We start from the raw sequence: 24,893 nt of genomic DNA, 5'->3' as shown, positions 1-24,893 counted from the left end.
AGTTTACTAGATGTGGGAAATTATGGACTCACAACCTAAATCAATTAAGGAACCTCAAATTTGATTTGAGTTGGGCTGAATAATACCTGGCAAGATGAATGAGAGTCCACACTGCAGGTGGGCATACCAACCTTATGCTTCTGCCTCCACAAATAACTTTTTAGGGATAATGACCAGCAAGCTGTCATAGATAACAAGTCATGCAAGGGAACAGAACCACATGAGCGAGACCTAGCAGAAAGAGTAGAGGGGTGCCTGGGTGGCTCAGTCGGTTAAGCATCTGAATTCAGCTCAGGTCATGATCTCATGGTCCGTGGGTTCAAACCTGTATTGGGCTGTATGCTGACAGCTCAGAGGCTGGAGTCTGCTTTGGATTCTGTGTATCCCTCTCTCTGCACGTCCCCTGCTCATGCTCTGTCTCTGTCTCTCTCTCTCAAAAATGAATAAACGTTAAAAAAAAAAAAAACAACCCAGTAGACAGTATGGTTGACCCTTGAACAGAATATGTTTGACCGCATGGTCCACTGATCTGTGGATTTTTTTCCCGATAAACACAGTGAAGTAATGCAAATGTATTTTCTCTTTATTATAATTGTCTTAATAACATTTTCTTTTCTCTAGCTTACTTTATTCTAAAAATATAGTATATAATACATATACAAAATATGTGTTGTTTGACTGTTTATGTTATTGTTAAGGCTTTCAGTCAATGGTATACCATTAGTAGTTAAGTTTTGGGGAATTAAGTTATATCCAGATTTTCAACTCTGATGGGGGGGTCAGCACCCCTAACACCCCCATATTGTTCAAGGGTCAACTGTGTAAGCAGATCCGTCTAAACAGAGTAGTTTTGGACTATCCATGTGGCTTTAGTTTAGCATGAGACAGATTGTGAGCAGGGGAGGGGCAGAAAGAGGGAGACACAGAATCCAGAGCAGGCTCCAGGCTCTGAGCTGTCAGCACAGAGATCAACACCAGGCTTGAACTCACAAACCATAAGATCATGACCTGAGCCAAGTTGGATGCTTAACCAACTGAGCCATGTAGATATCACCATAAGAGAAGATTTGATGAAAGTAAAAAACAAAACCATAGAACCTTCCAGAGAAAAAAAAGGGCTTTCAAAGGAGCAACCATTCCACCAAGAAAAAGCAAAGAGATAAGCAATTGGATATCATTTTAAAGTGAAAGAAAAATAGAATGCAGATAACATCACTAGACAACAGGAATGAAAAGGCCAAGAGCTAAGAATGAATGATCCCACTGTATGTAAAGCATAGTGAAACCAAAAGTTATTTTGTACAAAGAAAATATCAACAGAGAAATTTATAACAATAGCATATATCCCAGAAGAAACATATATGTTGATGAGAAAAAATTATTTCAATGATAACAGAATTCTATGAATTTCATTTTGATTTTGTTTCTTCCTAGGACTTACACAAAATAAACATGCATCAGGATCCTCAAAGACAAGAAAAGATTGAGAAAACGTGGAAGGTGGCAAAGGCTAAGGGGAAATAACAACTGAATGTAAAGCAGATCCTGGATCAGAAAAAAAGACATTAGTGGGAAAATGGCAGAATCTCCATTAAAATCTGCAGCTCAGTTTATAATGTTGTACCACCGTGAAGTTCCTGTTCTCAAAATATCTACAATTAGTTATGTGGTTCCCTTTAGAGCAAGAGGGCTTGTGAGATGTTATAAAGACTGTACATGGCCCATTGTTGTACCTCTTCTATAATATGAAAGTGAGTTGACAGTGAGTATTCTTGTTATGTTTATATTCTTTGTTTTTGTTTTGTTTTGTTTTGTTTTGTTTTGCTTTATTTATTCATTCATTCATTCATTCATTCATTCATATCTCTGGCAGACTTCTTCAGGGACAATCACATTCACACATTCAATGAAGACTTGAGACAAGGATCCTACCGCACATCCTAGGCTCCCCTTGCCACCTCTTCAGACTGGTATGGAGGGAATGTGGCTGGTAGGTTGGGGGCAGGGATATGAAAGTCCAAGTCCCTAAGTGATAGTGTCTATTGTAAATAGACACTCATAGGTATTGTGAGACCAGTACCTCCTTCAGACATTGAAAAAGGACCCCAATCCTGGCCTCAAACTCCAGGGGTTACCGACTCTTTGAGTACATTCCTAGAAATAGTGAAACCACCCCACCTCTTTTAGCTGTACTTGGGACTGGTCATGGAGAGTGCTATCTCCTGACTTGGGCACCTTGGTGGGCCAGCACCTCCACAGGGCCAATTCTAAAACTTCTACCGAGGGGGGCCATGCCTCTTAGAGCACTTTCCTGGAAATGCTGCACCTGCCCTGTCTTATATCACCAATTCCTTACCCCAATTCCTTTCAGATAACTGGACCTGGCTATTGAGGGTGCTACCTCCTGAGTTGGATGTAAATATGGGTGGGCTAGCAGGCACCTTACTTCTTCCACAGGAGCAAATCCTCCAAGAGGCCTTCCTGGAGCCAGGGCTCTTTCCAAAGTAGTTGTCCTCCTGGGAGAGTCTTGCCCCATGTGACAGGGACTGGCTGGACTTTCCTTTAAAAGATAGGTCAGCTATCTGGTGCCATTCTCCCTTTGCCCTGAATGTACAAACTAATGGAGGGGGCCACAGGAGGCCTTGGTCTGAATTCCTTGAGAACCTCTCCAAACAGGAAGGCATAGTTCTGTAAACTTAAAAGGCAGTTCCTGAAAAATAGAGTGTTTGTCTTCCTGGAAGACAGAAGATGCTCCAGGTGCTTTCTGGTTTTCCAAGAGTTCTCTGGTTTTTATCACAGACATACCTTTTCCTTCCCCAGGCACACTCTGCCAGATAAGATTCTCAGGGCTTACCTTTCCCCAGAGTACAAGGTGCTGTCTGTCACTAAGGGTTCCTGATGGAACACCCTACATAGTGTCCCTCTCCCACTTGCCTATTATCAACCTCTTCACTTAAAAAAATCCTCCTCAGCTTTCTACCTGTACAAGAGTTTTCTTCCTCTTGGAGAGAAGTGGGAAAGCCATGATATTGGACAGTATTTAGTGGAGGAAGAATTGAAGACTATATGGAACCAGTTGAGAATTTATCTTCCATCTTCTCCAGTGACCTGGTTTCAAAAATTAGGCAAGGTAGGACCTGCTTTTCTCAGGTGTGATATGACCAGGATTTTGCTTTGCCAAGTCCCATTGATGGCTTTTGATGGTTAGTTTGGATTAAGAGGCAGGGCTTTATGGAGACAAGATAGTTAAAATTGTAGTGAGGACAAAGTATGAGTTGAAGTTTCCCCACCTGAGTTGGTTTCTGGGCAATGACAGCCTGATGTGCTTCATGGAAAGATACAGTATGGATAGCTTGCCTAACAGCCTGATGTCCACACTTTGATTCTAGCTGAGATGGACTCCTAGCTGAGATCTATACCGCTATTAGACATGTGGGCTACTAACTTCAAAAAATTGTGTCAGGGGTTGTGCGCCCTGACAATGGTGGTTGGGGGATGAAGTGGTTATAACCACTGTGGAAAGGAACACAATGGGAAAGAAATGTTTTCTTCCTGGCTCTGTGGCTTTTGCAAAGAGTTACCTGAAAGGCTTTCCAGGTTCTGCCCCTTCCCTGTGTTGGAGCTTCCATTATGGCAGCACTCCACCTCTATGTTTGTAAAAAATCATCATACACTTAAAGGAGTAGCAGTGTGCTTTGTTTGAGTGAATTATGTTTGAATGAAATTCTGAGTGAAAGACAGTTTACTGATACAGGGGAAGTACAAATATAAAGTCAGTCATAAGTGAAAGACACAGAAAAGCAGTGGTCAACTGGACAGGGAATGGAATCTCTTTTATGAGTTTACAAACAAGAAAATAAACCAAGGAAATGAGAAAAAGATGCTCACAACTGAAAACAACAAAAGAAATGGCCTGAGCAGACAGATTTAAGAACAAGTGGACATAGCAGAAGGAAAAGTGAACTCCCTGGAATATAACATGGACCATAGAGGAGGAGAGAAAGGGCAATAATGCTTCCCATAGGTCTTCCAGAATCCAGGCTCTTTCTTCAGTGGCTATCCTCCTGACATATTCTTGACCTCAGTGTCAGGAACAGCCAGCCTCCCTTTGACAAAGCTGGCAAGTCCTGTGGAGCTCCTGTCCCTCTGCCTCGTATCTGTAGCCTCAGAGGAGGGCTTGGTCTGAATTCCTGTAGTCTGGGGCATCTAGTCTCCTGATACCTTTCTTATTCTCTAGTCCCAAGACCAGTGCCCCTGGAAACAATAGCTTGGCCTACCTGAAGGCTGAGGTCCAGAGAAGGGAATGGGATTTGCCTGTCCAGTGGGTTTCCCAATCCCTATGTGGCCACCTAGTGTGGCCACATTTATTTAGCAAGTCTTTCATGGCCCTTTGTCTTTACAAGGATTTTTCCTCCTCCTGGAGGGAAAGTCTCGAACTGTGATGGGAGACAGTATTTTGTGGAGGAGGAAAAGTAGGCCTGGTTGGTACCTTTGATGTCCTCTCCAGACCCCGGTTGACAGACTGGGCCTGGTTGGAGCCACTTGTTTCAGTCAGGAATACAGTCCAGTGTGGCGGTTGGCTGTGTCTGGGGGTGCAGTGTTAGGGGTGAGAGACAGTGGTTTTTGAAGAGAGAAAGAATCCAACACCATACAAAGAATGACGTATGTTTGGAGATTGGCCTGCCTGACTTTGTTTTGGGGCAAGACACTATGTGTGAGTCTTAGAGCTGACTCTGGTTCAGGAGAGCTTGAGGGTAAGATGCCTGCCTGGAGTGTGGACTTGGATCGGGGCTGTGTCTGAGTCTCAGTTCAGGCATACACCACTAGAGGCCACCACTGACTGGAATCCTGCATGTCGGGACATCAGCACCTCCATGGTGCTGATACCCACAAAGGGCTTCTAGCAGTTCTCTAGAGAACCCTGAGGAAAAAGAAGCGGTTTCTTCTAGTCCCCAGTGATTTTTCACTCATAGTTTCCTCAGAGGCTTTCTGGGTTCCATCCCCTCCAGTGTTTGAGGTTCTGGTGACAGCAGCAAACCACCTCCAAGGACATCTGCCAAATGTTGTCAGACACCAAATGGAAAGGCAGTGCATTTTGTTTGATGTGAATTATGCTCAAAGACAGTTCCTTGGTAGTGGCAGGGGAGGTAGGGACATAGATTCAGTCACAGAAGAGAAATGCTCAGGCTGGACAGGAAATGAAATCTCTTCTAGGAGTTCAATAACAACACAAAAACCAGGAGAAAAGAAAAAAAAAGTTTTGCCCATGACATACAAAAAATATAAGTGATGACCTCAGCAGAATAGTTTCAGAAGGAAAAATGAACTCGCTGGAATATAACACGTCCCCTATAGGAGGAGGAGAGAATAATGGAAATTGCTGAGGAGCAAACACAGGCACAGAGAACAGAAAGATCAAGTTGAATAGGTGTAGAATTGGGATCCAGCAAGGGAAGATGGAGGAAGAAAGTGTATGTCTGAGGCAGTATTTGGATACTGCAAGACTGACAGTGACCCCAAGCCATGCTTGGGCAGCAAGAAGAAGCCCCGGAAGGCTCACAATCAAGAATTTCATATCCAGGACCACAAGAAGAAACATGGCTGGTGCCAACCCCAAATCAGACAAGATTGCAGTGGGTGGGGAAAAAAAAGAAAAGAAAAAAAAAAAAAAAGAAAAGAAAAGCACATTCCAAGTAGCAACGCTCCTCTGGAAAACACCCCTCCCACCTCCACTTCTACTCCCCCAAACTCAAACGGGGACCGGCTTCCCAGTAAGGAGTGGAAGCCAGAAGATGAAATGCTGGAAGTGGATCAGTGGTAAATTTGCCATCAAGTCAGCCACGGAGTGGATCATACCCTCCTAATGTGACTTGCCTCCTGTGGATCATGGCACAATGGTTAGGTGAGATATATGAATTTTGGGAAGTGGGGTGAGGTGGGGCCTTAAAGAGTGAAGAGCACCTTCTTTGACCTCTTTCCTCAAAGTCTAAAAGGCATTCCTGAGCAGGTCTTTTTGTATTCTTGTGTTTGGAAAGGTGCCTTTTAGGATGGAGAGGGGCTTCCTACAACTGCTGGTCTGAAGCCATCGCCAGGTCAGGCACACCTTAAGAAAACCGAGGACAAACGAGGAGGAAAAAAATCACACTCAGCTACACAGCCAAACACAGCAAAAACAGCTACAAGGTCACTAGGAAGAATGGGGACTGTAAGCATCCCTAGGCCTAGATGACAAGTCCCATCCCTCCACCCATACTGGGCAGCTCATTGGCTTCCGGCTGGCTCTGGCTCCAGTAACTGAAGCCTGCGAGGGAGCAAAGTGGCCCGGAAGCACACAGGGGCAGTCCCATCTCAGGGTCAGAGGGCAGACCCCTTCCAGAATCATCCCAGGCACACTCGCAAGGGAAGGGATACCAACGCTACTGTTCTCATCCTGCTTGGTCAGTCTAGCTTGGCCCTCCCTCGCTCCCTCTCTTCTTTCCTCCCTCCCTCCCTTCTTTCCATCCGCTGGACCCACTAGAAGACAGAGGACAGCCACAGCCTGTGCCTCAGCCTGTCCAACACTACCGCCAGAGGGCGCCCCCGCCCCCTACAGTTTCCGCCCTTCGTTTAGGAATGGTGGTGGTTCCAGGTGAAGCTGGCAATATCTGTTGCCCGCACTTGTGCAGTTGGAGGGCGGGCCTCAACCCCGAGTTGCTGTGCTCCTGGAGTGTTGTGGGCGGTGGGAAGGGGGTGAAAGAGGAGGGTGTAACCCGGGAGGTGGGGAGGGTGAGCCTGCTTTACTCTCCTCAGTTCCCCTAGATCATGGGCCTCTGGATCACAGCCGTGGCCGCCACTACGGCCATGCCGGCCAGATTTGATGGCCAGATGCAGACACTACAGACTGCATACACTATGGACCGAAATCCAAATGGAGCGGGTAGGAATGGGATCTGATGTAAGGCCAGGTGGGGTGGGGATGATATCTGGTGAGTGAGGTAATAAAGATCCCATAGCCTTGTCACCTGAAAATCCATTTTCCCTGAGACCTAGATGTGGGTGGAGGAGTCCCATGCCCTGGCACCACACATCGGAGCTTCTGCCTCTCCCAGTGCCTTTCAGGAATCCCTTTCTGCAGGTCTGCAACCCCACTGCCCCCCACCCCCCGGAAAAACACCCTCTTCCCTAGTGTACATAGGCCCAGCTGTGGGGGGGCTCCCTCCCTGGTGGGGCACACCAGTTGCTTAGCACCTGCCTCCTTGGACAGGGGGGATGGTGCTTCCCAGAAGCATTCCAGGACCCAGGGCTCTTTCCTCAGTGGCTGGCCACTGACGGATTCTTGACCCCCCTCTGTCAAGGACAGTCAGCCTCCCCTTGACAAAGCAAATAAGTCCTGTGGTGCATCTGTAGACTCAGGGGAGGGCCTGAGTTACTTCTGGCCCTGGTGTCTAGTCTCCTGATGACTTTCTTGTCCCCTCGTGTATTTCTCCTAAGATGAGTGCCATAGAAAGCAGGAAAGCACAGCTTGGGCCTGCATGAATGCTGAGGTCCACAGAAGAGGGTGGGATTTGACTGCCCAGTGAGTTCCCGTGGCCTACCTGGTGTGGCCATATTCATTTGGCAAGTCTTTCATGGCCTTCTGTCTTCACAGAGATTATTCCTTGCAAGTTATTACACATGCTGTTTATTTTTCACTTGATTTTTGTTTTTCTTACATGTGCTTTCCTTCTCCATGTATGTTTTCCCTGATAGAGATGTTCATGGGCCTTTTGTTTTCATTGATTGATAGCAGCCCATGGCAGTGAGAGAGCATTGGTGAATTCAGACCCTTCCCAATGCCCCTTTTCCTCCGACCTAGTATATACATAGGCATTTGGTAAGTCTTGGTTTGTCCACATTTTAGTGGAGTTTCTTTCTCTGTAGGAAATAGTAAACCTTTATTTTACATATTATCTGCTGGGGGAAGAATTAAGCTTAGATAGAATTAGATTCCATTTATAGTTGATCTTGAAAGATGTATTTTTAAAACAAAGCAAGGTAGAAGGTATTGGTTCTAGCCATTAGGTGAGCAGAACTTGCACTAAGAGAATATCAGGCATAGGTATTAACTATTTTTTAACATAGAATTTTATTTTATTTCACTTTTTTTTAACGTTTATTTATTAATGAGAGACAGACACAGAACCTGAGCAGGGGAGGGGTAGAGAGAGGGGGAGACATAGAATCTGAAATAGGCTCCAGGCTCTGAGCTGTCAGCACAGAGCCCGACACAGGGCTCAAGCTCACAAACTGTGAGATCATGACCTGAGCCAAAGTTAATTGCTTAAACAACTAAGCCACCCAGGCGCCCCCTATTTCACTTTTTAAAGTTTATTTATTTATTTTGAGAGAGACAGAGACAGCACAAGTGGGGAAGGGGCAGAGAGAGAGAGAGGGAGAGAGAATCCCAAGCAGGCTCTATGCTGCCAGCATAGAGCCCGACATGGGGCTCGAACTCACCAAACTGTGAGGTCATGACCTGAGCCAAAACCAAGTCAGAGGCTTGCCCAATTGAGCCACCCAGGCACTCCTGTAACAGAGAACTTTAGATTAAGAGAATATAGTAATGAGAACTGTGTTGAAGCCTTTGAAATTTAACTGTGTCAGTTTGTGTCAGATGAAACTCTTATGTGCCTTTGGGAGATAGCACAACTTGATGGTTAATAGTCTGACTCTGGAATTTTATTCTGGGTCTTAATTCTAACTTGGTCATTTGCCATCTGTGGGCACTTGGGCCATTCACTGAAATTCTCTGTAGAACTGTTTTGTCATTTCTAGAATGGTGGTTTGGTAGTAAAGTGTTCAAGTTTACCTAGAAAGAGGTATTTTTTTTTCTCCTTAGCTCCTACTTATTTTTACCTCTTTGGAATATTTTGCCTGGTAAATGTCTTTGTTTACGAGCGGCTTTGTGTTAGGCAGGGATTAACAAGGTTATTTGGAGTACAGGCCTTAGGCCAAGCCAAATAATAACAACTAATTTACATAGAGGCTTTAGGTCACACTAACAATGTGATTCAGGGTCTAGGCTTTTGGTCACATAACTGTCAACATCCAGAGGGTCTGTAAACATAGGCAATATTTTTATTTAGTAGGCAACATACAGACAATCATCCATGGAGTTTTAAGAAAGACTCTGATACCAATGCTCAAGTGAGCTTCTTTATATTTTTTAATTAATTTAATTTATTTAATTCAAGTTAGTTAACATACAGTGTAGTATTCGTTTCAGGAGTAGAACCCAGTGATTCATCACTTCCATATAACGCCCAGCGCTCATCCCAACAAGTGCCCTCTTTAATGCCCACTGCCCATTTAGCCCTACCCCCTACCCACCTCCCCTCCAGCAACCCTCAGTTTGTTGCTATAATTAAGAGTGTCTTATGGTTTGCCTCCCTCTCTGTTTTTATCTTATTTTTCCTTCCCTTCCCCTGTGTTCATCTGTTGTGTTTCTTAAATTCCACATGTGAGTGAAATCATATGATATTTGTCTTTCTCTGACTGACTTATTTCGCTTAGCATACATAATACATTATAGTTCCGTCCATGTTGTTGTAAATGCCAAGATTTCATTCTTTTTGATGGCCGAGTAATATTCCATTGTATAGATCTACCACATCTTTTTTATCCATTTGTCAGTCAATGGACATTTGGGCTTTTTCCATAATTTGGCTATTGTTGATAATAACACTGCTAAAAACATTAGGGTGCATGTGCCCCTTCGAATCAGCAAATTTTTAAGTCTTTTGGATAGATACCTAGTAGTGCAATTGCTGGGTTGTAGGGTAGTTCTATTTTTAACTTTTTGAGGACTCTCCACACTGTTTTCCAGAGTGGCTGCACCAGTTTGCATTCCCACCAAAAGCATAATAGGGTTCCCCTTTCTCCACATCCTCACCAATAGCTGTTGTTTCCTGAGTTGTTAATTTTAGCCATTCTGACCAGTATGAGGTGGTATCTCATTGTGGTTTTGATTTGTATTCCCTGATGATGAGTGATGTTGACCATCATTTCATATATCTGTTAGCCCTCTGGATGTCTTCTTTGGAAAAGTGTTCATGTGTTCTGCCCATTTCTTCACTGGATTATTTGGGGTTTTTTTTGAGTGTTGAGTTTGATAATTCTAAATTTCCTCTTTAATTTCCTGGTTAACCCATTCATTCTTTAGTAGGATATTCTTTAACCTCCAAGTATTTGGGGACTTTCCGAATTTTTTTCTTATAGTTGATTTCAGTTTCATAGCATCTGAAAATGCTACGAAAATAGCATTTTGTTATCTGAAAATATGCATGGTATAATCTTGATCTTTTTGTACCTGTTGAGGGCTGATATGTGACCCAGTATGTGATCTATTCTGGAGAATGTTCCATATGCGTTCAAGAAGAATGTGTATTCTGCTCCCTTAGGATGAAATGTTCTGAATATATCTGTTAAGTCCATCTGGTCCAGTGTGTCATTCAAAGCCATTGTTTCCTTGTTGATTTTCTGCTTAGATGATCTGTCCATTGTTGTAAGTGGGGTATTAAAATCTCCTATTATGGTATTATTATCAATGAGTTTTCTTTATGTTTGTGATTAATTGATTCACATATTTGGGTGTTCCAAGTTGGCGCATAAATATTTACAATTGTTAGGTCTTCTTGATGGAAAGACCCCTTAATTATGATATAATGCCCTTCTTCATCTCTTGTTACAGTCTATGTTTTTAAATCTAGTTTGTCTGATATAGTATGGCTATTCTGGCCTTCTTTTCATCTCCATTAGCATGAAAGATGGTTCTCTATCCCTTCACTTTCAATCTGTAGGTGTCTTTAAGTCTAAAATGAGTCTCTTGTAGGGGCGCCTGGTGGCTCAATCGTTAAGCGTCCAACTTTGGCTCAGGTCATGATCTCAAGGTTTGTGAGTTCGAACCCTACATCGGGCTCTGTGATGACCGGTCAGAGCCTGGAGCCTGCTTTGGATTCTGTGTCTCCCTCTCTCTCTGCCCTTCCCCTGCTAATGCTCTGTCTCTCAAAAATAAATAAACATTAAATAAATAAATAAATAAATAAATAAATAAATAAATAAATAAATAAAATGAGTCTCTTGTAGGCAACATATAGATGAATCTTGTTGTTTTTTTTTTTATCCATTCTGATACCATATGTCTTTTGATTGGAACATTTAGTCTATTTACATTCAGAATGATTACTGAAAGACATGAATTTAGTGCCAGTGTGTTACCTGTAGAGTTGGTGTGTCTGGTAATGTTCTCTGGTTCTTTGTAGTCCTTGTTGCTTTGTTCTTTTTTTTTTTTTCACTCAGAGAGACAACCCCCCCCCACCCCTTAAATTTCTTGTGGGGCTGGTTTAGTGGTTTAGTGGTTGAATGGTTTAGTGGTCACAAACTCCTTTAGTTTTGTTTGTCTGGGAAACTCTCCTATACTGAATGACAGCCTTGCTGGATAAAGAATTCTTGGCTGTATATTTTTCCTATTCAGCACATTGAGTATTTCCTGCCATTCCCTTCTGGCCTGCCAAGTTTCAGTGGACAGGTCTGCTGTTAACCTTATTATGTTCCATTCTTGTAGGTTAAGCACCTTTTGTCCCTAGCTGTTTTCAGAATTCTCTCTTTATTTTTGTATTTTGCAAGTTTCACTATGATATGTCATGGTGTTGAATTGTTTTTGTTAATTTTGAGGGGAGTTCTCTGTGCCTCTTGGATTTGAATGCCTGTTCCCTTCCCCAGATTAGAGAAGTTCTCAGCTACCATTTGTTCAAATAAACCTTCTGCCCCCTTTTCCCCTTTCTTCTTCTGGGACTCCCTATGATATGGATATTGTTTTGTTTCATGGAATCACTTAGTTCTCTAAGTCTCCCCTCGTGATCTAATAATTTCCTTTCCCTCTTTTTCAGCTTCATTATTTTCCATAATTTTATCTCTATATCACCTATTCTCTCCTCTGCTTCTTCAGTCCTCATTGTCACTGTATCCAGTTTGTTTTGTATCTCAGTTACAGCACTTTTTATTTCATCCTGACTAGTTCTTAGGTCTTTGATCTCTGCGGCAAGGATTTTTCTGGCGTCTTCTATGCTTTTTTCAAGCCCAGTTAGTAATCTAATGACTATTGTTCTAAATTATTGTTTGGATATATTGCTTATGTCTGTTTTGAGCAATTCTCTGGCTGTGATTTCCTCTTGATTTTTCTTTTGGGGAGAATTCTTCCATCTTGTCATTTTGGCTAAGTTTCTGTCTTTTGTGTGCTTTAAAATGCTTTGTGTTTCCTGAACCTGAGAGTACTGCTGTATTAAAAAGGGGTCATACCCTGTCCAGGGCCTGGCACTTCATGAAGTGTTTCTAGTGTATGTTGTGTATACTCTGTTGTTGCGTTTTGGCTGCTCTTTCCTACTTGTCAGTCCTCTGCAGAGTTCCTCCATGCTTCCTGTGGTGGAGTGTTTGGACCTTTAACTAGGTCCAAACCTTTGATTTGTTTGTTCAAGTAACCTTGGTAAAAAGGGGGGAGGGAGAAAAAGCCTGATCTCAAAAAAAAAAAAAAAAAGACAAAAGGAAAGGGTACAAAAAACCAAACAGAGAATCGAAAAACTATAAGGCTGATTCCAAAGAAAAAGAAAGGAAAAGAAAAGGAAAAAAAGAAGGAAGGAAAAAGGAAGGAAAAAGAAAGAATTTTAAAAACTCTGATCCAAAAAAAGAGAAAAGGTAATAAAAAAAAACAAACGAGAAACTACGAGCCTGATTAAACTCATTAAACAGCAGCTCTCCATTCTGCCCTCCCCCCAATCTCTGGCAAGCTCTATTCTAGTTGCAGTCTCTATAACAGATACCTCATTTAAGTGCAATTATACAGTATTTGTCTTTTTGTGACTGGCTTATTTCACCTAGCATGATGTCTGTAACTTTTCCCCATGTTGTATGTAGCACGTGTCAGAATTTCCTTCCTTTTTAAGGCTGAATAATTCTATTGTATGTGTATACCACATTTTGTTCTATTTACCTGGCAATAGACACTTGGACTGCTTCCACCTTTGGCTGTTGTAAATAATGCTGCTATGAAAATGGGTGTACAAAAATTTCTTTGAACACTCTCTTCAGTTATTTTGGATATATACCCAGAAGTGGAATGGGTGGACAATATGGTGATTCTATTTTTAATTTTTTGAAGAATCACCATACTGTTTTCCATTGCATCTGTACCATTTTACATTACCAACAGTGCATAAGGATCCCAAAATCTAAATATCCTCACCAATACTTGTTATTTTGTTTTTCTTTTCTTTTTGATAGTAGCCATTCTAATAGGTGTAAGGTAGTATGTCTCATCGTGATTTTGATTTGCATTTCCCTGGTCAGTGATATTGAACATCTTTTTATATTCTTATTGACCATTTATATATCTTCTTTAGAGAAATGTCTATTCAAGTCCTTTGCTCATTTTAAAAGTGGGTTGTTTGGGGTTATTGTGGTTGAGTGGTAGGAGTTCTTCATATATTCTGGATATTAACCTCTTATCAGGTATATGATTTGCAAATATTGTCTCCCATTCTATGGGTTGCCTTTTCACTCTGTTGATTGTGTCCTTTGATGCACAGTTTAAACTTTTTATGTAATATAATTTATTTTTCCTCTTATTGGTTGTACTTTTGGTATCATATCCAAGAAATGATTGCCAGATTCAATGTTGTGAACCCTTCCCCTATGTTGTCTTCTAATAATTTTATAGTTTTACACTCTTACACTTAGGTCTTTGATCCATATTGAATTAATAGTTTTATATTGTGTAAGGTAAGGGTCCAACTTCATTCTTTCACATGTGAATATTCAATTTTCCCAATCCCAAATTAGATTCCCCAAATCCAATTTTCAATTGTTTGTTGAAAAGATTGTTGTTTCCCCCATGGAATGGTCTTGCAGCCTTGTCAAAAATCAACTAACTATACTGCAAGGTAATTTTCTGGGCTTCTTATTCTTTTTTACTGGTCTGTATGTCCATCTTAATGTCAGTACGACACTGTTTTGATTACTGTAGCTTTGTAGTAGGTTTGAAATCAGGGTGAGACCTCTAACTTTGTTCTTTTTTTTCAAGAGTTTTTTTGGGGGACATTCAGGGTCCCTTAAGATTCCACATGAGTTTTAGGATGGATTTTTCTATTTTTACAAAAAATGTTACTGGAATTTTGATAGTGATTGCATTGAAGCCACAAGGGCCAGTTCAACTACAACGTTGGTTCCAAAAAGGGAACCTGAGCTCAGGTAAGTACCTCCAGCCATTTATAGCATCACTATTGATAGGTTGAGACTGGCGCAAAATAGTATTCTGTATATGTCTGTTAGGTTCAGCTGGTTTATAGTGTTAATCAAGTCCTCTGTTTCCTTACTGACTTTCTATCTGGCTCTTCTATCATTACTGAAAGTGGGAACTGAAGTCTACTATTATTGTAGAGCTGTGTATTTCTTCAGTTCTATCAATGTTTGCTTCATAGATTTAGGACCTCTGATATTTGTTGTATATATGCTCATAATTGTATGTCATCTTAATTGACCCTTTTATCATTATATAATGTCCTTTTTTTTTTTTTTGTCTCTCGTAAGAATTTTTGAGCTAAAGTCCACATTAGCATAGCTATTCCTGCTGTCTCTTGGCTACTATCTACCTGGAATATCTTTTCCCATACTTTTTCACTTTCAACTTATATATGTCCTTAGAGATTTTCAATCTTTTATAGATGGCATATAGTTGAATATTGATTTTTATTTTTATTTTTTAATTTCTTAAAAGCTTATTTTGAGAGAGAGAGAGAGAGAGACAGAGAGAGAGAGAGAATCCCATGCAGCCTCCATGCTGTCAGCGTGGAGCCTGACCCAGGACTCAGTCTCACAAACCGTGAGATCATGACCTGAGCCAAAACCAAGAGTCAGTCTTTTAAATAATTGAGCCACCCAGGCACCCCTGAATCCTGAGTTTTAAAAACCCATCCTGTCAATCTGTATCTTTTGATTGGCAGTTTAATCAATTTACATTTAAACTAATGTAAGGACTTACTTTTGCCAAATTGTTATTTTGTCACAGACTTTGAGTCAGAGTTCCCTCTTGTCCAGCAAGAGAGTGGATGCAGAATTGAATACAAGAGAGGCTAATGTCCGGGAGGAGACGAGAGCCCCAAGTAAGGGTCCTTGCTCCATATTTATTAGGATCAGAAGGCTTACAAACATGATGGACATGCAGAAAGAGACAATAAAACACTAACCATTAATTCATGTGTGTGACAGAAAGGGGGTTTCAAAGGTATGTGGTGTTAGGGGTTTGGGTCAATACAAATCAAAGTCCCAGTGCTGAGCAGATGGCCGTTTACTGCAGCCACCAGGCACTGTGTATGTTTATCTTAACTTGTCTAGGGGCTAACCCTGCTGCCTCAGGGTTAACAAGGCATTTTTCTTGCTAATTAGCTCTGGACGTTTTTACCCTGCTGCAGGGGCTTTCTGCTTCTACCTGTTCACAGACACTTCCATCCTGTGGAAGTGACTTTCCGCTCTATGCTTTCTACACTGGTGGCACTTTCTCCCTGTGCTGGCTTTCCACCCTAAGCCTTGTTAACCGATTGGTGAAAGCTCAGGAAATTCTTAAGCTTATTCCTCACATTATTTGTTTCTGTAGGTCTTAAAATTTTTTGTCTTTCATTTCCTCCATTCCTTCCTTTGAGTTTGGCTTTAAATGTAGAACACTGAAAGCAGCTGTTTTTGCACATCCTTGGGATACTCTTGGGAAACATGGTACTAAAGAATGTGAGTACAAGTCAAAAACTATTCAGGATTACCCATGTTTCCTTCAGCTTTAGAGGAGAGCTCAGAGGGGGGAAGAATCGCAGGCTCACTGGGAGGTGTAAACTACCACAAGCCCAGTCAGCAGTTGTGGCTTGAGGGATGAAAGTCATCTGACTGGCTCCATGTTGCCCCAGAGCAGTTGTCCTCTGTGGTATCCTCAGCACATAGCATAGTACATGGCACACAATATGAATTCAATAAGAATTTGGTAGGTGAATAGAGAAATTCCACCAATGGCTCTGTCTGTAGGCTTCATCTAGTGACTAGCACACAGTAGGAGCTCAATAAATAGCAACTGCTATGGGCAGTTGAGATGGTAGAGTGGTTAAGTCTCTGATATTTGGAATAAAAGAAATCACAGCAACTCCACTTATGTGCTATTGGGGCTGAGTAGGTCACATAACCTCTCTGAGATTCAATTTCCTCATATGTAGGATGAGAATTTACATCATGGGGTCCAGTGGGGATTAAAGAAGCTAATCCATGAAGAGCCTAGTATATGCTGAGTGCCCAGCAAGTTATAGCTATTGAAATTAATATTATTACCAAAATGTTAAGTAACTCTGGTAAACACTGCTGTTTTCATTCCAGGATTTGCAAAACAAGGACTGAGCAGATCACCTCCACATTTCTTCCATGCTACAATTCTATGAATTGGAAATGGTGAGATTTTGTTTTTCTTTCTTTCTTTCTCCTTTCTTTTTCTTTCTTTCTTTCTTTCTTTCTTTCTTTCTTTCTTTTCTTCTCTCTCTCTCCTTCCCTCTCTTTCTCTTTTGCAACAGGGGTTGGAATATAAATGTCACAGAGAATTTTGGAAGATAAAGTTTTGAAAAGCCATAGAAACGTTCAAAGAGAGGCCAGGAAGATGACCTGTATGTGTGCTAGGTCTTCCCAGAGAGTAAGATCAGATGAAGTTCCCTTAACAGTCACCCAGACTCCTGGGTGCCCACGTCCCTATCAGCTTTTGGAGAAGGACCATCTCCTCCCCAGGCCTCCCTGGGTCCTGGGTGATTTCTGGGTCCTGTGGACTTAGAGGCACATCTTTTATGTTCTGCTTCATCTGTCTCTGTATCAAGCTAAAAGCATTGCCTCCTGTTGCCTTCAACACTCGTGCTCAAGATGTTGGGGCAGCAGAGGGGTCTGTGCCAGGGAACACCCAAGGCACTCTCCAAAGCTCTGGGTCATATATCAGTTCTGTATGTCCATGTGACATCAAGTCCATAAGCTCCTGGGTCTGACCCTCTCTGTTCTAAGGTTAAATTCCAACCATGTAGCTCTGTGGGGACACACAACATGCTTTCCCTTCCCCTCTTCTCCACACCTCTTCTACCTTTCCTCACATCTTTGACCAAAAGCACCCTTTCTGCCAAAATTATTCAGAATAAATGAGTATTCTCCCCTCTCTTTGTCTGCAGAGGAGACTTCAGTAGGGTCCATATCATAGAGTTGTGAGGGGTGAATGAGAGAAGCCATGTAAAGCATGAAGCCCAGGAATTGGAACAGTAAGCGTTTGAGAAGTGGAAATTGCTGTTACCATTATCATCAACAAGAAGTGCAAAAAGTCCATTTTCCTAAAAAAGAAATTGTATATTTATAAAAACCACATTGTTTGATTTATCATTTATGATCAGTTTTAAAGACATAAGAAGTTTTAATATTGGCGTCAAATGTGAATTTTCTTTATTAAAATATAAACAAAAATAAACCCATGTGTCAGCTGAGAGAGGGGGATGTTTGTTATTCAGTGGGCCACAGAGGGACCTTGTTTTATTTCATGTTGTCATGGTCTCAGAGAAACCTTGTCTGATATGATGTCTGTGAGATTGTTTATGTCCAACAGGAGAAAAGAATGGCCTGGTAGTGAACATCAGCCCTGTTTCCAAATGTTGGGGGAATTCCTTTCTCACAACTTTTCATTCACATTCATGCAGCAGACATTTAGTGAGCACCTACTAGATGCCAGGCCACGCAGCAGTGATGGTGAATACAGGGGTAAACAATACTCTCTACACGTTAGACTTCCCAGCATGCAGGAAAAGAGCAGGGGAAAAGTTAGAAAAGGGGAAGAACAGGTGCAGCCATCTGAAGGGCCAGAGATTCCCTGAAGAGGAAGTAATACCAAGTAGGAAAAGCACGGATGAGTCTGGAGGTGGGGGCAGCCTCTGGGGAAAACTAGTGCGTTTCTAACAGAAAGGGATAGTTTTAAAAGATGACGCTGCAGAGCTAAGCAAGAGCTAAACCTCTGGTAAACCTTAACAATGTTAAGGATTTTCAAGGTATGTGGCTTAAAAAAAAGGAAAAGGAAAAGAAAAAGAACAAAAAGGCAAGTGTTTTATAATTTTTAGTACAAACTTTGCTTTACTGTGCAGATCTTTAAAAATATTATGTAGGTGGTAGAGATATAGATATAGATACTGATATATCAGCATAGCAATATATCTAAAATATATTAATTTTTAAAAGTAAGTTTCTTAAGAGTATGTACAAGAGGCTACAATTAAAAAATATAAATATGGACACCACGAATGCCCAAACACAAGGTGACCCCAAATCTAAGGTACTTTTTCCAATGCAGTAATATTTCACAGTGAGCCAAGAAGATTTTGTTGGGATTGTCCTGATTGTATAAATTTTTAGGGAAATGAGATATGTACTTATAATATGTATTAGTTTAGATGAATTATATATTTAAATTGAATGAATAATATATAAATTTTGGTCTTTTCCAATTTCATGTTTTGAAAAAAAATTTTTTTTAACTCTCTACAAGTAGCAGTGTTTTTCTCATCCCCAAAGCAATTTTTTGATAATTTTTAAATGTTTATTTATATTTGAGAGAGAGTGCACATGCATGCACGAGTGGGGGAGGGGCAGAGAGATGGAGACAGAATCTGAAACAGGCTCCAGGCTTGGAGCTGTCAGCACAGAGCCCAACAGGGGGCTCAAACTCACAAGATCATGACCTGAGCTAAAGGCAGACACTTAACCAATTGAGCCACCCAGGCACCTCCCCCAAAGCTATTTTTGAAGTTTGTAAGCCAGTTTTCCAGGGTCCATCATTTTCTCTTCTAAGTAGAATAAGAAGTGGAATCTGAACATTATTGACAATGATGCATTCATTGCATGCATTCATGTGACATTAATACATTTTTCTATTTATCCTGTAGATACGTATATATTTTAAGTAATGTTTACACTCAATGTGGGGCTCTAACTCATGACCCCAAGATCAAGAGTTGCATGCTCCCCCAAATGAGCCAGCCAGGCACCCCTATAGGTATATATTTCTTTCTTTTTTTTTTTTTTTTACGTTTATTTTTTTTGAGACAGAGAGAGACAGAGCATGAACGGGGGATGGTCAGAGAGAGGGAGACACAGAATCGGAAGCAGGCTCCAGGCTCTGAGCCATCAGCCCAGAGCCTGACGCGGGGCTCAAACTCACGGTCTGTGAGATCATGACCTGAGCTGAAGTCAGACGCTTAACCGACCAAGCCACCCAGGTGCCCCTAGGTATATACTTCTTATCTTCAAAATATCAAAATAGGATTTCCTATTTAAATAATTGTTAAAATACTTGTGTGCAATGCTATCCAGTCTATGCAAATGTACAGTCATCTTCCCAGGAATAACTGCCAAATCTGAACTAAGTTTCTCTGCCACTTGTTTGACTAATTTCTCTTCCTCCTCCTCCTCCTCCTTCTTTTAGAGAGAGTGAGTGGGGGGGTTGGTGGGGAGAGGGGCAGAGGAGAGAGAAGGGGAATATTAAGCAGGCTGTATGCTCAGTGCAGAGCCAGACCCAGGGCTCAATCCCACGACCCTGGGATCATGACCTGAGCTGAAATCAAGACTCAAACACTCAAACCAACTGGGACACCCAGGCACCCCTGTTTGACTGATTTCATAGGGAGACCTCTTTAGGCCTCCAAAGCTCAAATGAATGGAGATCCTTTAAGGTCAATGAATCTTCTCCAAACTGTCCTATTATCTTTAAAATAAAGTCCTTCAGATAACTGCACCCTCTCCCATGAAAGACTTTTTAAGGACTCACATGTAAGACTCCTCACTTTTTGGTATGGGGTAATGGGGTAGGGAGGACTCACCTAGTAATAAGAATGGAAGAACATACACCCAAATATAAATGATCAGGATCCCTTGGTGATAGGATTATATGGATGGTTCTTATTTTCTTCATTCTGTACATCTGTACTTTCTTTTTTTTTTTTTTTTTTTTTTGATGTTTATTTATTTTGAGAGAGAGAGAGCAAGAGCACAAGCAGAGAAGAGGCAGAGAGAGGGGGAGAGAGAGAATCCTGAGCAGGCTCTGCACTGTCAGCACAGATCCTCATGTGGGGCTCAATCTCACAAACCATGAGATCATGAGCCAAAATCCAGAGTCAGATGCTCAACTGACTGAGACACCCAGGCACCTCTGCACATCTCCATTTTCTAATTTTTCTACCATGAACATGGATTAGTCATATAATAAGGAACAAAACAAGCAATAAAAATTGTAGGTGCCTTTTGTTTGTTTGTTTGTTTTAAGGAATTGTTTTCTGGCCCCAGACCCTCAAGCTTAGCCCAAGCCTCTGCATCCCTTCACTCCAGGCAGGAAGCACCTCCACACCTAGGAGCAGATGTTATTTACCTCCTGTAGGGATCAAGGTCTCCTCTTCATGCAGTAGGAAATGGGGAAAGGGAAGAGGCCAGCTCCAGGACACTTGAAAATTCCTAGGCTGAGTCTGAGGCCCACGGGAATTGCCCATCTCCCAGTCATTGTTCTTGTCAGCCTCAAACAGAAAGAAAATTCCACCTCTACAAGCTGAATTTCAATTTGCAAGTGTCAAGAGAGCAGGGAGAACGGCTGGAGGCTGGCTACTGAGCATAAGGCAGCCCAGGGCATGGGAACAATGTGCTGCAGGGAAGGTGCCCCTTCATCCTAGGGGGAGGAGGATAAATCCCTCTCTACCTTTACATGCTCTCCCTCCCCAGCTCTAGTCTTCTAGTTTTCTGGAGAAAGGCTAGACGGTGCCTTCTTCAAAAGAGTGGGCAGAAGCAGAGAGGATTTATTCAAGGGGTGCCCCGAATAAATTAAATTTATTCAATTTAAATATATATTCATGATTCCTGCAGAAATGGAACCTTCCCAGAACATGGGTGAGACCCCTGCAGACATGCTGGATACCCTCCCGGGGTAGAGCCCTCAGCCCCACTGAAGGGTACTGGAAGGAGGAAGTATAGGATACCCGGCGGGGAATCAAGTGGTTCCTGCAGGATCAGTGCCTCCATAATGACCAAGGTTTAGACCAAGACTTCAGGGTGCTAAAGGTGGTGAAGGTAAGCATTTGTGGACCCAGCGGGTTTCAAACCCAGCTCTTTCCCTTTGGACATTTGAGGCCTTGGGGGTGGAACTGCTTCATCTCTTTAAGCCTCAGATTCCTTTTTACCACTTGTTATAGGAAATAAGTGTATTGTCATCATCATTGTTTTCATATTGGGGATCCAGTTCTATGAGTTCCAAGGAATTTGGTGGAACAGGTATAGCAGTATAGCAGGTCATTATAATAATTGTGCTTTTTGTGTGTGGTTTAATGCTTCTTTACCTCCAAAGTTATAAAGATATTCTCCTACATTTTCTTCTAAAACAGCTTGTTCTAAAATGGTTTCTTCTGGGAAAATAACTTATAACTCAACTTTCAAGATGTCATGCTAAATGAAAAATGTTTTAACTATAAGTCTAGATTTTTCTTTATTCTGCTAAAATGAAAATAATGTAACACTAACTTAAATTAAGTAAATCAGGCTTTAGCTGGAGGAAATAATGGCTGCCATGTGTGAGGCTGAAAAGGAAGGACACACAGCTTTAAAAGATCTTAAAAAGCAGAAGCCAAAGGGTCGCCTGGGTGGCTCAGTCGGTTAAGCGTCCGACTTCGGCTCAGGTCATGATTTCGCCGTCCATGAGTTTGAGCCCCGCGTCGGGCTCTGTGCTGACAGCTCAGAGCCTGGAGCCTGTTTCCGATTCTGTGTCTCCCTCTCTCTGACCATCCCCCGTTCATGCTCTGTCTCTCTCTGTCTCAAAAAAAAAAAAAAAAAAAAAAAAAAAAAAAAAATCCAAAACAGACACAAGTAACCGTCCTTGTCTTCAAGGATCACCAATTTCCTTCTAAGACACACATCATAATTGGAACAATGCAGTTATCAACCTGCCAGATACTCAATGCTACAGGGCCAGAAACAGGAAAAGTCAGTCTCAGTTAAATACAGGTCAAGAGCCAGATGCTGGAAAATGACAGCAAGTATTTAAGCAGGAAGCAATGTGATGACATTGGCATTTAGGATAAGTCAGGCAGTGGCATATTAGGTGGATTAGAAAGAAGCTAAATCCAGGTGCTGGGCTAGGAAGCCATTACAGTAAAACCAGGCCTCAGAAAGGCCTAGAATTGTTATGTAGGTAAAAGTTGGACAGAGAAAAAGAGAAATTCAGGGCTATTCTGAAGGGGAAAAAATAAAATCAGGGTGGGTTTTCATACTAGAGTTGAACACTCACTATAACCACTTCCCTAGTAAACCAGGGGATTTGGGGAAGAGAAGTGACATAGAGTCTGGGAACTCTCAAAATTCTAGCCCTCCTTCCACTTCCCATTATTATATTCCTACTACTGAGTGGCATCCCTGGGCTGGGCCACACCTATGTAACCCCCAGAGCTGCATAGGAAGGGGCTGGTTTTGACCTAATTCACAGATGAGGGAAACAAGAGAACTCCCTTCCTTTCCGGGCCAAAGTTGCTCACATTTGGTTAAGAAACTGGGCTCACTTAGGCCTGAAAGTCAGAGCATCCAGTGTGGAGTCCAGTCCCAAACTGCTAGTGACCTAGGGGCAGTTCTGAGCTGGAATTTCCTAATTTTTGGCATGAGCTTTAGCATGAGGAACTTGGTCCAGCTCCAAAATACCAAGATTTAGGGAAGCAGATTTCTCAACAGCAACAACTAGAAGCCAGGAGGTAGCAGAATCATATCTTTATTATTTTTTTTAATGTTTATTTATTTTTGAGAGGAAGAGAGTGTGCAAACAGGTGAAGGGCAGAGAGAGCGGGGGAAGGAGGATCCAAAGCAGACTCTGCACTGTCAGCACAGAGCCCGATGAGGAGCTCAAACTCACCAACTGTGAGATCATGACCTGAGCTGAAGTGGGATGCTTAACTGACTAAGTCACCCAGGCTCCCCCCAGAATAATATATTTAAAGGTTGAGGTTAAAAATCCAGAACTGGGCATCTAGGAAATGAGCCAAGAATGATGATAAAATAATTACAAATTAAAACAAGAGTTCACTACCAAGAGACATCATTAAATGAACCTCAAAAGAATATGCCTCAGGAAAAATGAAAATGATCCCAGAAGGACAATTTAATGCACAACAAAGAATGGTGAGCACACACAATGGTAAACATGTATGTGAATAAAAACTAACTTTTGGAAAATATTAATTAACACAATACTATCTAATTGGCAGTATCAAAAGGAAAACACAGAAATGGACTTCCACTCCAACCATGATGGAGTCACAAGGACCAGATTTACCTTTGCTGCTTCAACAAATGAAAAACTGGAAAAAATAAGTAAAACAACATTTGAAAACAGGCAAAGCAGGGGAAAAATCCCTGAGAGAAGGAGAAAAGGAGGGAAGTCCTGTGACTGTCCTCGTGTACTTCCTGTAGAGACTTTTGCAAGCCACAGCAGAGGAAAGGGTAAACTAAACAGTCTTCCTGAACTGAAAAGATAAGAGTTGAGAATTCAGGAAGGCCGAAGTGGCTAGAATTCCAAGAAATTATACAGTCGATAGAATTCATGGAAAAGGTTGTCAAATAGGCTATTCTAAATAAAACTTCACGTATTCAAGAAGACAGAAGGTGTTGTCAAATGTGCAAGGAAGCCTCCTGAAAGGGAGGAGGGGCATGGGAGGGTGCCAGTGAAGCTCTCAGAATGATGAGTGCCACTGGCTGCCCCAGCCGCCTGTGAGTGCTATCAGAACTCACAAGAGATTGTGTATCCTACATGTATCCTGCTGGCTACGGTTCATCATCCAAGTAAGAATTGAAAAGTGTTTCAGAACCAGGAAGAAAAGCCCCACTTTCATGCAGTGTCTCTCCACTCCCATCTAGTAAAAAGCTTAACACTAGCCCAGCTGTCAGTGGGGAATGTTTACATGGCTCAGCTCCAATACTGCAAAGCAGGTCAAGGAAGGATAGATTTGCTAGGAAATAAATTGATAAAGCACAAGAGTATCCAAAACATTATATCTTTTGATTTTCACCTCTGACAAAGAAGATTCAACCTGAAGATTCACCAAAGAGAAACAGAGATCTCTATCAGTATCAATAAAAGGACAATGAAAATATAGCTCGTGAATAGAAGCCCAACTCTCTTCAGATTTTACCAGTAAGATGTCACATTTCCATTCCTGTTTTTCCACATTTAATTTCTAGACTTAGAAATATCATAATTTGGAAATTACAGTAAAGTATATATGCTGGTCTTAACTCCCTGGATGTGCTTTCATTATATTCACAGAATTGCTTATTTACAAGTAGTAGTCACCCCCTTGTCCGTGGGACATACATTCCAAGACCCTCAGGGGATGCCTCAAAGTACATACATACCAAACTCTGTATGTGCTATGGTTTTCCTATACATACATACCTATGGTAAAGTTTAACTTACAAATTAGGCATAGTTAGAGATTAACAATAATAACTAATAATAAAATAGAACAATTATAACATACAGTATAAAATCGTGAATATGGTTTCTCTCAATATATTACTGTACTATGATAGCCTTCTTCTTGTGATGTGACATGATAAATGCCTATGTGATGAGATGAAGTGAAGTGAATGACATAAGTACTATGACAAAGCACTAGGCTACTATTGATTGACTTTTTCATGGTATGTCAGGAGGATCATCTGCTTCCAGGCAGATGTGGTTGACCACAGATAACTGAAACAGTGAAAAGTGAAACTTTAGATGGGAGGGGGAAGCTACTTATGTGAATACATACACATACAAG

General features: G+C 41.6%; 1 long non-coding RNA gene across 5 annotated transcripts in view; it reads left to right on the top strand.

Annotated features, from left to right (window-relative positions):
• Positions 1–24,528, top strand: part of LOC122208735 — a 30,322-nt gene extending 5,794 nt beyond the window's left edge. The window contains exons 2-9 of one of the 5 annotated variants that reach the window (XR_006197342.1): positions 1,435–1,762; positions 1,874–1,970; positions 6,036–6,205; positions 6,799–6,916; positions 16,420–16,491; positions 17,244–17,330; positions 20,959–21,162; positions 23,337–24,528. This is a non-coding gene — a long non-coding RNA (uncharacterized LOC122208735). Of the gene's footprint in view, positions 1–1,434; positions 1,763–1,873; positions 1,991–6,035; positions 6,206–6,798; positions 6,917–16,419; positions 16,492–17,243; positions 18,032–20,958; positions 21,163–23,336 lie in introns of those variants that run through there. The other 4 variants (XR_006197341.1, XR_006197340.1, XR_006197344.1 and 1 more) reach the window with 4 other exon arrangements.
• Positions 24,529–24,893: the final 365 nt, after the last annotated feature.

The sequence above is a fragment of the Panthera leo genome, chromosome E2 (genome assembly GCF_018350215.1).
Source record: "Panthera leo isolate Ple1 chromosome E2, P.leo_Ple1_pat1.1, whole genome shotgun sequence".
NCBI lineage: Eukaryota > Metazoa > Chordata > Mammalia > Carnivora > Felidae > Panthera > Panthera leo.
This window is presented reverse-complemented; position numbering and strand designations above follow the sequence as displayed.